The following is an 11,559-nucleotide window of genomic DNA, read 5'->3' on the forward strand; positions in this document are numbered from 1 at the left end:
CAGTTTCGTGCTGCCTTCTAGTGGCATCTGCTGGAACAGGTTCTGCGAGGTCTCGCCTTAGGCAAGAGTTTGGGACAATTTCAGAGACCCTAGTGGACGAGCTTCCTGACATTAGGGCTTCACTTAAAGGGAAAAGGAACTCTACTTCCTGAGTGTTTACTACATGCTGGGCACCGGGGGAGGTGATTTGTGTTCATTCTTATTTAAACTTCCCAGTATCTTTGTTTTATAGACAAGAAACAGACCTAGAGATTAAAAAAAAAAAAGACAAAAATCTTGCCCAAGATAACAGAGCTAGGAGAATTTGGAAAAGCTGGATTTCAAACCCATGTTTGCATAACTCTAAAGCCAAAGGTGAGCAAAGTTACAAAAAGCTGCTGAGTTGGGGGAAAGGTGGGCAATGGCAGGTCACCACGACTATGGGATTGAGGTGTGCACGCCTGGCCATGGAGATATGGTTTTCCTTTGGATGCTGTGGAGTAAAGCAGGCAGAGACAGGTTTTTGTGTTCCAGGAACTCACTTAGACACCCAAGTGGATTCTGTCTTCTGCTTGCTCCCTCTCCTACCCAAGGTTTAATGATAGCTCATATGTAGGTTAAGCTTTGTCAAATAGGTTACAAATCTGCAGCACAAGGGTGCAATCCAGCCCATAAACAAGTTTTGTTTGGACAGTATGGTGTTGCCAGTATAGTATTTCCTTAAATTCCAAGTTATGTGTCAATGTTTAAAAATTAGGAGATTTTGCATAAAAGCTGAACATCTTTTAAGAAAGAATCAAAAGATCAGGAAACATTGGGCCCACATTCTAACTCCATAATGTTTGGCTGGAGCTGAGCAGATCCTCCCCCCATGAAATGGGATGAACATTGAGTCCTCCAGCTCACAGCGTGCCCACAAAGTCTCCATCCCTCATGTTACCTGCAGGAGTTTGTAAGCCCTTAACTTTATAGGCATGAATTTACCTGACCCGCACACAACATTTCCATGAAGAATGGGAAGTGGGTATTCTTATTACACCTATTTACAAATGAGGGTTCTCAAATTCTGAGGGTTTAAATGACTTTACAAAAGACACTTAAAAAGAGCCAGTGTCTTTGGCTCTTAATCCCTCCCTACACATACACACATACTCTGCTTTTTCTCTCACCACTAACTCTTCCTTCAGCCCTGACCCCAGGAAGTATGCCCTCATCCCCTCCTCTTACTTGGATGCCACCAAAACAGCCTCTGGTCTCTCCATCTGCAGGTTGGGGTGGTTCTGCAGACCCCAGCAGAGGAAAGCAAAGCTCAATGGGAAGAAAATGCAGCCCACTACAATCAGCAAGGGCATGCCTGTTTGGAGTACAGAAAGTAAGAAAAGATGGCCATGAGAATGTCTCAGCACAGTGTCCTTTCAGGTTCAGAGACTGCCTTCAGCCAATAACTCAGTGGTCCATTAATCTGTGGCCATCAAAAGCCACCAGGCATAACTCTTCCCTAATCTCTTTAGGATCCTATTGCCTTTTAAATATCCCTCATCCAGCAATTGAAAATCCTAATTTTTTTGTTATCAATACGATTCCAACAATTTCATTCATTTTCCCTGTAATCCCTGAAGCTGGTCTATACCTCCCCATCCATCTCACACCTTAAAATTCCTTCCCTTTCTCCTTCAACCTTAATGATGTGCCAGCTCTTTCTTAACTCCTCCCATCCCATCCTCTGTGCCTCAAACTCCTCATGTTATCTCTCCCTGCTCCTAGTCCCTACCTCTGAGGGGCAAGGTGGAGGCTAGGGAGGGAGGCTGGTAATTCTCATTAGCATTCAGAACACAGAAAAAAGAAGGGGTGAGTGTGTGTGTGTGTGTGTGTGTGTTCAAACTGTAACGAGATTTGAAATTTTAAAATAATATTTCTTTAAAAAGAAAAAACAAAGTATTAAGCTATTAAAAAAGAAAAAAAAAAGAATAGGAGAACCCCTGAAAACATATATTTACATATATGTTATTTTTGTCCAGAAAAGCCTCCTCTCCCGTCCACTCCAGGGACGGGAGGAGTGAGGAAGGCCCAGGAGGGATGTAGGGAGTTGGGGTTTGCCATCATGCATCTCTTAAGCAGCTTTGAAGGGACCTTCTCAGAACAAAAGGAAGGTGTCAAACTTCAATGGCGTGACGCTGAGGGAGCTCTGCTGAGGCAGTTGGGAACATCATTCTCCCATTGGTGGACGGGTGGAAGGTTTGGAATATGCCATCCTTCCATTGGCCCACCTCTTGACACGAGCTTCCTGGCGGTCCTGCCCCAGGGTGGAGAGTATGTGGAGAGGTGTCTACTGCAGAACTGACCAATTAGAATTCGTCGATGGCTTGACGGACAGTTACATTTCAGGGGTGCGGTTGAAAGAGAGGAAAGGAAGAGGAGTGCTGGGAAAACAAGAAAAGCCTGAACAGTGGCTGCTTTAAAAGTCAGGATAAGGTAATGTTAAGATGGCAGTCAATGGTGGGACCATCTGGGCTTCAAATTCAGACTGCACAGATAACAAAATAGACATGCAGTATGGCTCCATTTGGATGAAATTCCACACAGACAAAATATCTTTGGCGAAAAATCATAACAGCATTTAATTTGGGGGGGTAAGAATCAACTAAGTGAATACCCCAGGGAGCCTTCTAAGGTGTTGTGAATGCCCTTATTTGCTTGCAGGTGTAACCATAAGTACACCTTGTCAAGGCACACTCTTAAAATTGTGCATTTTATTTAAGCTGGATTTTATATATATATATATAATAGAGCACTAATTTTATTGATGGCAGAAGAAAAAATTCTTTCACACGTAAAAGGTATTTGCTTTAGTTAACTCAGTACTTTTTCCCATTCTTTGTATGGGCTGAATTCTTTTTCACCCTAAAATCTGCTTTTTTGTTCTCCAAATAATATCCACCACAGTTGTGTCTTATTTTGAAGGGGAAGTAGGAGGTCTATCAACAGGTTTTGACCAGGATGTTGCAGTCAAGGGCTCCTTTCTTCACAAAGACTCTTCTGGCATTAGTTCTGAGTGTGGGGAGGCTGGTAGAACTGCCAGGTTGGCCGAGTGGATCTTCTTGGCTGGCCATCACCTCCTCTGCGGAACTCCAGGGTTTGGTCATAGGTGCCTTCATCCTCCCATGCCTCTGTTTGAATGGGCCTGATGTTGCTTAGAAGCACCACTTCATAGTTTCCATAATCAATAAATTTAACAACTGCTGTCATACACGAAGAATGATGAGCTTCAGCTTCTGCTTGGTAAAACTTGTTGTCTTCCCAATAAAGTGCAAAGCATTCATCTCCAGTTTTCCACAGTTTTGAGTACTCCATAGGAATAGACGAGTCTAGTACTTTTTCTGGTTTAATTGGCCCAGATCTTTTTTTTTTTTAACTTTTCAGTGCTTTTATTTTATTTTTTCCATTTTTTATTTATTTTATTTATTTTATTTTGGTATCATTAATCTACAATTACATAAGGAACATTATGTTTACTAGAATTCCCCCTTCATCATGTCCCCCCACATACCCCATTAGTCACTGTCCATCAGTGTAGTAAGATGCTGTAAAATCACTACTTGTCTTCTCTGTGTTGCACAGCCCTCCCTGTGCCCCACCCACATTATACATGCTAATTGTAAGGCCCCCTTTCTTCTTCCCCCCCTTCTCCCTCCCTTCCCAGGCGTCCTCCCCAGTCCCTTTCCCTTTGGTAACTCTTAGTCCTTTCATGTGTTCTGTGATTCTGCTGCTGTTTTGTTTCTTCAGTTTTTCCTTTGTTCTTATACTCCACAGATGAGTGAAATCATTTGGTATTTCTCTTTCTCCACTTGGCTTATTTCACTGAGCATAATACCCTCTAGCTCCATCCATGTTGTTGCAAATGGTAGGATTTGTTTTCTTCTTATGGCTGAATAATATTCCATTGTGTATATGTACCACCTCTTCTTTATCCATTCGTCTACTGATGGACACTTTGGTTACTTCCATTTCTTGACTATTGTAAATAGTGCTGCGATAAACATAGGGGTGCATCTGTCTTTTTCAAATTGGGCTGCTGCATTCTTAGGGTAAATTCCTAGAAGTGGGATTCCTGGGTCAAATGGTATTTCTATTTTGAGCTTTTTGAGGAGCCTCCATACTGCTTTCCACAAACAATGGCTGAACTAATTTACATTCCCACCAGCAGTGTAGGAGGGTTCCCTTTTCTCCGCAACCTCGCCGACATTTCTTGTTGTTTGTCTTTTGGATGTTGGCGATCCTTACTGGTGTGAGGTGATATCTCATTGTGGTTTTAATTTGCATTTCTCTGATGACTAGCAATGTGGAGCATCTTTTCATGTGTCTGTTGGCCATCTGAATTTCTTCTTTGGAGAACTGTCTGTTCAGCTCCTCTGCCCATTTTTAAATTGGATTGTTCACTTTTTGTTGAGGTGCGTGAGCTCTTTATATATTTTGGATGACAACCCTTTATCGGATCTGTCATTTATGAATATATTATCCCATACTGTAGGATGCCTTTTTGTTCTATTGATGGTGTCCTTTGCTGTACAGAAGCTTTTCAGCTTGATGTAGTTCCACTTGTTCATTTTTGGTTTTGTTTCCCTCCAGATCTTCTTCTTTTGGGCCCACTATTGTAAAATACTCTGTCATCATAGAGTGTAGCTGTGATGGGTCCTTCTGGCTTAATAGGTCCTACTCACCTTTCCTTCAGTGGCATTTCTGTCTCCCCATTTGGAACACCAATGAAACTATTAGTTTGGACAGCGTTCTGGTAATCAGTATTTATATGGAAATGTTTTTCCATTTTTACAAAGCTTCATTATTTATTGTTCATAGTTTCCTGTCATAAAAATGATCAGGACTTGCTGTTTGGTTTTCTCTTTTTCCATGTTTTTGGTTATTATAATCTACAGATTCTTGAGGAAGTGGATTTTCTTTTGCCTCTCCATAGGATGGACCTTTTCCTGATCTTTGCATAGAGTTATCCCTTTTTTTAAAAGCACCGTCATTGTACTGAGAACTTGAAGAGTATGAAGTATCTTTAGTTTTATCATATCTAGAACATGGTCTATCACACTTGATTCTCTCTTCAGCCTGCTTCAGATCCTGAAGAAGTACTTGGTCTTTCAGAACCTCTGTTTCTAGGTAATCCACTGCCTTCTAAAATTCACTTTGAATTTTGAGTGTCTCTTTGAAAACGAGGAGGTTTTTCATTTCTTGGCTGTCTGGTATCATTTCGAGGAAGATATCTTGGCTGATGATTATCTTTCACTCTATTTTGCTCAGTGTTTGACAATCTGTGCTGTCCCTGATGAAGCTGCTGCAGCTGGGACTTAGGTTCTTTCACACTCAAAGTCCCCATTTTAGACTCCAAGAAATCAAATAATGTGCTTTGTGCTGATGGCCTTGCATTTCCCAGTTCCTCTTCATCTTCAGATCTTATTCGCCCCCTGCCTTTTCCTTTACCTGTCAGAGGTGGACCTGTAGCAGGTTTCTATTTATTGCTATTAAGAAGTACATTCAGTGCTGCTTCTAAATTGTTGCCAATATCCACAAGAGTTTGCCTCGATGCTTCCTTACTGGAGCCCATTTCTGTTACGTGTTTCAGGGACTTCTCATCAACCAGTTCTCTATAGACACCTTCATGTTTTCTCTCTGATTTGGCTGACTTTTCTTTCTGTAAAATTTCCCTATTTCAGTTACCAGTAGCACTCATGTTGAGATTACTTCTAGCACCACCACCACCTCCTCCAAATGTCTTGGTTTCTTCCCTCTTTGCAACTTCTGCAATAGCAGCAGTCCTTTGCTTTTCAAAGTCATCATTATCACTTGTAGGTTTGACAGGCATTGTAACTTGCAGTGTCTTTCATCGATCAAGATCTCTGCTATCCACTTGGACATAAGATATACACTTCTGTCCAAAAGGCACAAAAGGAGGTGGTCCACCTTCAGTTCCAATATTGCTTCTATTGTGTTTTGACAAGCTTCTTTGTAACTCCCATTTCTTAATAAGGTGTTCCACTTCACTGCCAAGAAGTGTGGTGTTAGTGTCATTCAAGAGCAGGAATCCATTATTTATGTCTACAATGCCTGAGAGCTTAACTTTAGTTCCAGGTGGTGTGTTCAGGCTTATTTTTGATATATGATTATATTCTACTGCTGTGCAACTTATGTGATCATCAATCGTTTGCAAACACAGCATTCTTGGTGCAGCCTGAGATTCTTCATTACCCTTTGTTGCAGAAACATTGTGGAATTTTTGAATTTGCAAAACACAGGGACCTTCAAGCTTTTCTACTTTTCCACCATTGATGTCACTGGGGAGGAATTTTTTGCCAGTTGTTCTCAAGTCTGTATTGAGAGCAATCAGGATGATTTCATTTATATTGAGTTTGTCAGGAGAACTTGTGCAAGCTTCAATGCCTTCATCTGAGAGATACCAACCCTCCTGGGACAACACTGTGCTGGAGACTTTGGCCATAGTAGCTGCTTAGGCTGGGGGTAGTGGGGGGCTGGGACAGGGAGAGGGGGAGGCCTCCTACTTGAGACCAAATTAAAAAAAAAACAGAAAGAAAAGAAAAGTAAAAAAACTAAGCTGAAATTTTTTAAATGCTAAACACTTTTAGGGCTTTTTCATTCCCTAAATGATGGTGGGCCAATCTCTGTAGGCCTTGAATCTTCATCTGTGAAGTTGGGATAACAGTAGTGCCAGCTCATTAAATGCTATTTAGACAGCATTTACTATGTACCAGACATTGTAAGATCTGAGTGTTTAAAAAACATCTAGTCATTTCCTCAAAACAGCTTTGTGGTAGGAATTATTATTGAACCCATTTTACAGATGAGAAAACATGGAAAGCTTTGGTACCTTGTCCAAGATTACACAGTCAGGAAGTGAATGAGGTAGGATTTTTTTTCAATATTATTATCTAAATATATTGTTCTTAATGTTAAGCCAATATAGAAGACTCATAAACTCATTTTCCTAAAGGAACTGAAAGATTAAAAAAAGAAACAAAGCATAACTGCATGCAATTTAGACATACCAGTCACATTAGCAGAGCTTATCTCTATTGATAGGTCTTGCTTTTTTAGCTACCTTATTTTTTCCCCTCTGGATAGGCCTCTGAAAATTAAAGTTTCAACCAACAGCAAGATAAGAATTCTGTTGAAGATGGGACCTTTGGCTACCTAACCAGCAGCCATTCCCTCCCCCCTCCCCATCTTCCTTGTTTTGTTGGGGACTGAAATGTGCCTTCTGAAAAAATGTATTTCCTGGCCTCTCTTGCAGTTAGAGGTCCAGCTATATAACATAAGAAGAAATCATTCTGTGCGGTTACAAGGAACCCCTTTCTTAAAAGGAAGACAGTGTAGTCCCAAGAAGGAAATATGGATGGCTCTTAAGCATATGAAAAGATACCAGACTGAAGTTTGAAAGCAAGCAGCCTGCCTAGATTCTCCCTGTTACCTTCCCAGCTCCCGTGTAAACTTATTTCGAGGATTAAATAGAGATAAGGTATAGAAACTACTGTGCACAGGGTTCAGGACCTGTTGGCTTATTACGAGCATCCACAACATACCGATGCCAAAACACTAACACACTTTCTATACACTCTCTCATTTAAGCTTCACTACAACCTTATGAATAACCTCCCCAGTTCTCCAGCTGAGAAAACTAGGCTGGAGAAGTTAAATGACTTGCCCCAGGGCTGCAGAGTAAATGGCAGAGCTAGGACTTAGACTTGGGTCAGCATGACTCCGCCTTCCAAGCTGGGAGAAGAGGGGAGAGGAGGAAAGGGGGAGGCAGAGGAAGGAATGAGAGAGGCAGCAAAGTGGGAGGCATTCTCTCCTCTGGTGCTGAGGGACAGTCACTTTCCTCTGTCCCTGTGGCTTACCTGGGAATATAGAAGGGGAAGGGAAGAATCTGGACCATAAGCTGATAAAGGTCAGGCACCAGGTTCATTGGAATCTGGACTCTGTCCTACATTTCTTTCTTTCCTTATCCAGTTCTTTCTGTTTAGAGCAGAACAGACCAAGACTGCATGGACTTGTCTGAGAGATAAAGGATGAGGGGAGAAAAAAGAAAAGTAGTGGTTTAGAGCAATGACTTTCAACTTTTTTAACATAAAAAAAGAAATATCTTTTATTTCATGAGTCAGCACATGCACACACAGGCTGAACTGAACCAAACTTTCTCCCAACACTTACTGATCTTTATTATGTGTGGTGCATGGTGGCATTTTCTATATCATTTCTTCTCCCCAAATGCTGATCATGACCCATTAAGCTGATTTCACAACCCACTTGTTAGACAAACCTTCGTTTAGAACGGTGTTTCTTAACTCTTTTTTCATTATTGCTCCCCTAAGGAGCCTTTTTTAGACCTTTTGTTTCCTAATTGCTACTCCTCATAAAATTTTGGTAACACATATATACCATATAACTCTGCTTTATATATTAAAAATTGTAAGATTTTTTTCACCCACTAAGAACCTATTTCTGTCCCCTGGGGGGGGCTATACTACTACATTAGAGACCATAAGAACTCATTCTCTGAGCCACCTTTACATACACCATCCCAAGATCCAATGAAATAGTATGAGTTCCTTTCTGCAGATGAATAAGCCAAGGCTGAGAGGTTATATTAATTATCAAAGATTGAAATCGCTGGTAAATGGGTTAAGAATCCAGAGACCTACCAAGATCTTAGCGCAGTCACTTAATTATCTTCTCCAAAGCTTTGTTTCCTCACATAGAAAATAGTGGGATTGGTTCACAGAAGTGCTCTCTAAATCTCAGGAATTTTGCGGAGAGTTTCTGTTTTTCGTGTTTTTTGGTGGGGGGATTGTTGTTCTTTTGCCCTATTTGACCTAATAATAGTGAACACTTATACAGCATATACTAGATGTTAGGACAAACCTATGCCCTTTACATATATTAACTAATATAATACTCATAAAGCCAGAGGTGCCATTATTACTTTCCCTTTACAGATGAGGGAATTGAGGCACAGAAAGGTTATGTGACTTGCCCAAGGTTGCACAGGTATTAAATGGCACAGCTGGGATTGGAACCTAGTAGTCTCCTTCCCAGAGTCCTACATTGAACCATGTATTTTAAAAGGAAACTTCCCATTACTGAAAATAGAAAACCAGCATCACTTGCTGTACATAGAAAGTAACAAAAAATAAAGTGAAAAAAATTTGTTCTAACATTGTAGCTAGATACTATCACCTGCCCTGAATTCTGAGCTTCAGGTCTGCTCTCTCTTGTTAAAGACAAGATAAGCATGGATAGAAAGGTGTTAAAGGGTTTCTGGCAGCAATGAGACTTTCTCCTGGAATACACAGAAGTGTTGAAAGGGAATTGGAAAGAGAGTAGCTTTCCTGTGTGCATGTGTTCTTTCTGATCTGTGTACCATCTGACATAAACCCAAGACCGGATGCATTCCACACACCGTAGTTCCTTGTCTGGGCTTTCTAGGGGTGCCTGAATACCTCATGGAGGAAGGGAGACAAGGTCAGCCAGTCCTGGCATGGGGCTGCAGCCCCTGGCTACACAGGCCTCCAAAGGCAGCTGGTGGCATCCCTGTGAAGAAGGCAGCGGGTGGTGGCCCTCCCTGGGTGCCCATTCAGCTTCGCACGATTTTGGCTGCTGCCTTCCCGCCCCAGCCTGGCTCCCCAGGTGAGTCTCTCACCCCCAAGTGGTCCTCACAGAGCTGTCACATAATTCACACTGGGCCTGGAGTTTACCGTTTTCTGCTACTTCAAGATCCTCCAGCCAAACACTGCCTTGCGCATCCTCTTTACCAGGGTGCAGCGCTGCCTTGGCCCTGCGGAGGTGTGCAGGGGTGATACCATCAATGGCTATGAATAAGTAAACAATAAGCAGCCAGAAGTGGCCTGTTTCCCATGTGATAATCAGGGAAGGGTTCAATTCTCCCCTACCACTCTGGGCAGAGTCCTCCTTAGCATGCCAGCGCATCTATTATTTAGGGCTTTATTGTACCTGTCTCAGGTTAGATACTGTTCCAACCAAGTCCAGTCCCACCATTTATCTGTACTATAAAAAAGGCTGAGGGGCACAACAGCTGAGTTAGAGTGAGAAAACTAAGGGTCCAGGCCCTTTGTTTTTCCATAGACTGGCTGTGTGACCTTGGGAAGTGTCAGAACCTCTTTAAGCCTCAATTGTATACACACCAAATCCCATTACCTGGGTTCAAATTCTAGTCTTGTCACTCACTAGCCAGGAGAACTTGTGCAAGTGATTTAACTCCTCTGAGTCTTGGACTTCTTATCTATAAAATGTGGATGAGCAGGTCCTCTCCATGGGGCTGCTGGGGTGATTGAGTAAGATGTGGAAATCACAGTTCTTGTGTGGCGCACTGTCAATATTCATTGTGATATTCCTTTATTAATGAATTAACTGGTGGCATTATATTCTTTAATGAGCCCTTGGTCTATGCCAGGCTCTGTACATATATCTTCTCTTACCACCACAAGCCCAGCCAGTCTTTTAGGTAATTCCTACTATCCAGATGAGGAAGACAGGATGAGACAGGGAGGTCAGCTGACTTACCCAAGATCGCAGACACACAGTGGCAGAACTAGAGTTCAAACCTAGATGGTGCCCGGTCCTAAAATTCTTTTTCAACTGGGTATAATTCTTTTCCACCTATAAAATGGAAATAATGGTTTCTGCTACTCAGGCTACTGTTAGGAGTAAAAAAGATAGTTTGTAAAGAGGCCTCTCTTCGTGTTTGCTCCAGCTCAGTTTGTCTTAGCTTCTTATTCCCCCTGTGTAATTACTGAAACATAGGCCTGGTGAACCTCCTCTTAGTCTCTGGGAGTCAGTATTGTCTGAAGTCTATATGAGGGGGCTGAAAATATTAGATCAAAATCAGAACTGCCAGGTTCCCTTCCCACACCCAAGCCTGGGCCTGCTGAGATTTCTTTCATCTTCTGGGCTTTCCCTGCATCTCAGTTCTCCTATCCACCTCACGATGATTGGGAGTACATGATTCTTTTCTCTCTTTTGTATGAGCAGTGCAAAGCATATGCGATAATATCTGACATCTTCAGCTTTGAAGTATAGGTAGAGGAGGACCTTAGGAATATTTGGCTCTTGTGAAGTCAGTTTCTCCCTGCCTCCAACAAGTGGTGTGATGTGGGTAGCGGAGGGCCCTGGCAAATTGGGGTTCATACAACACCCCTCCTACTGGCTTGCCTTGCAGTGAGCAGGCCTGGTGCACTGTCCACCATGCTGCATCATGTATGAGCCCATGGTAGGAACAGAATACCCTCACTGGTGAGTCTGACCGCTGCAGGCCATGGATGTGTCCAAAGGCCTTGCCAAGGCTGATGTCTCTCTGTTGGCAAGAGCTGGAGAGAGGGGAGGACTAAAGTGAGAACTAGACTCACCTTGGTTCTCAGGATCCTACATATAAGATGGGACAGACAAGAAGGGGGCCCCAAGAAGGTGATCTGACCTTGCCTTGGAACCAGCATTGGTGGCACTGGGGACAGCTAGACTCCAGTTTTCTGAGGTTAAAACTCCTTCTGA

General features: G+C 42.4%; 1 pseudogene; it reads right to left on the minus strand.

Moving 5' to 3' along the window:
- Positions 1 to 3,021: 3,021 nt before the first annotated feature.
- Positions 3,022 to 6,478, minus strand: LOC108398456 (tudor domain-containing protein 3-like; annotated as a pseudogene).
- Positions 6,479 to 11,559: the final 5,081 nt, after the last annotated feature.

This window comes from Manis javanica, chromosome 10, assembly GCF_040802235.1.
Source record: "Manis javanica isolate MJ-LG chromosome 10, MJ_LKY, whole genome shotgun sequence".
NCBI lineage: Eukaryota > Metazoa > Chordata > Mammalia > Pholidota > Manidae > Manis > Manis javanica.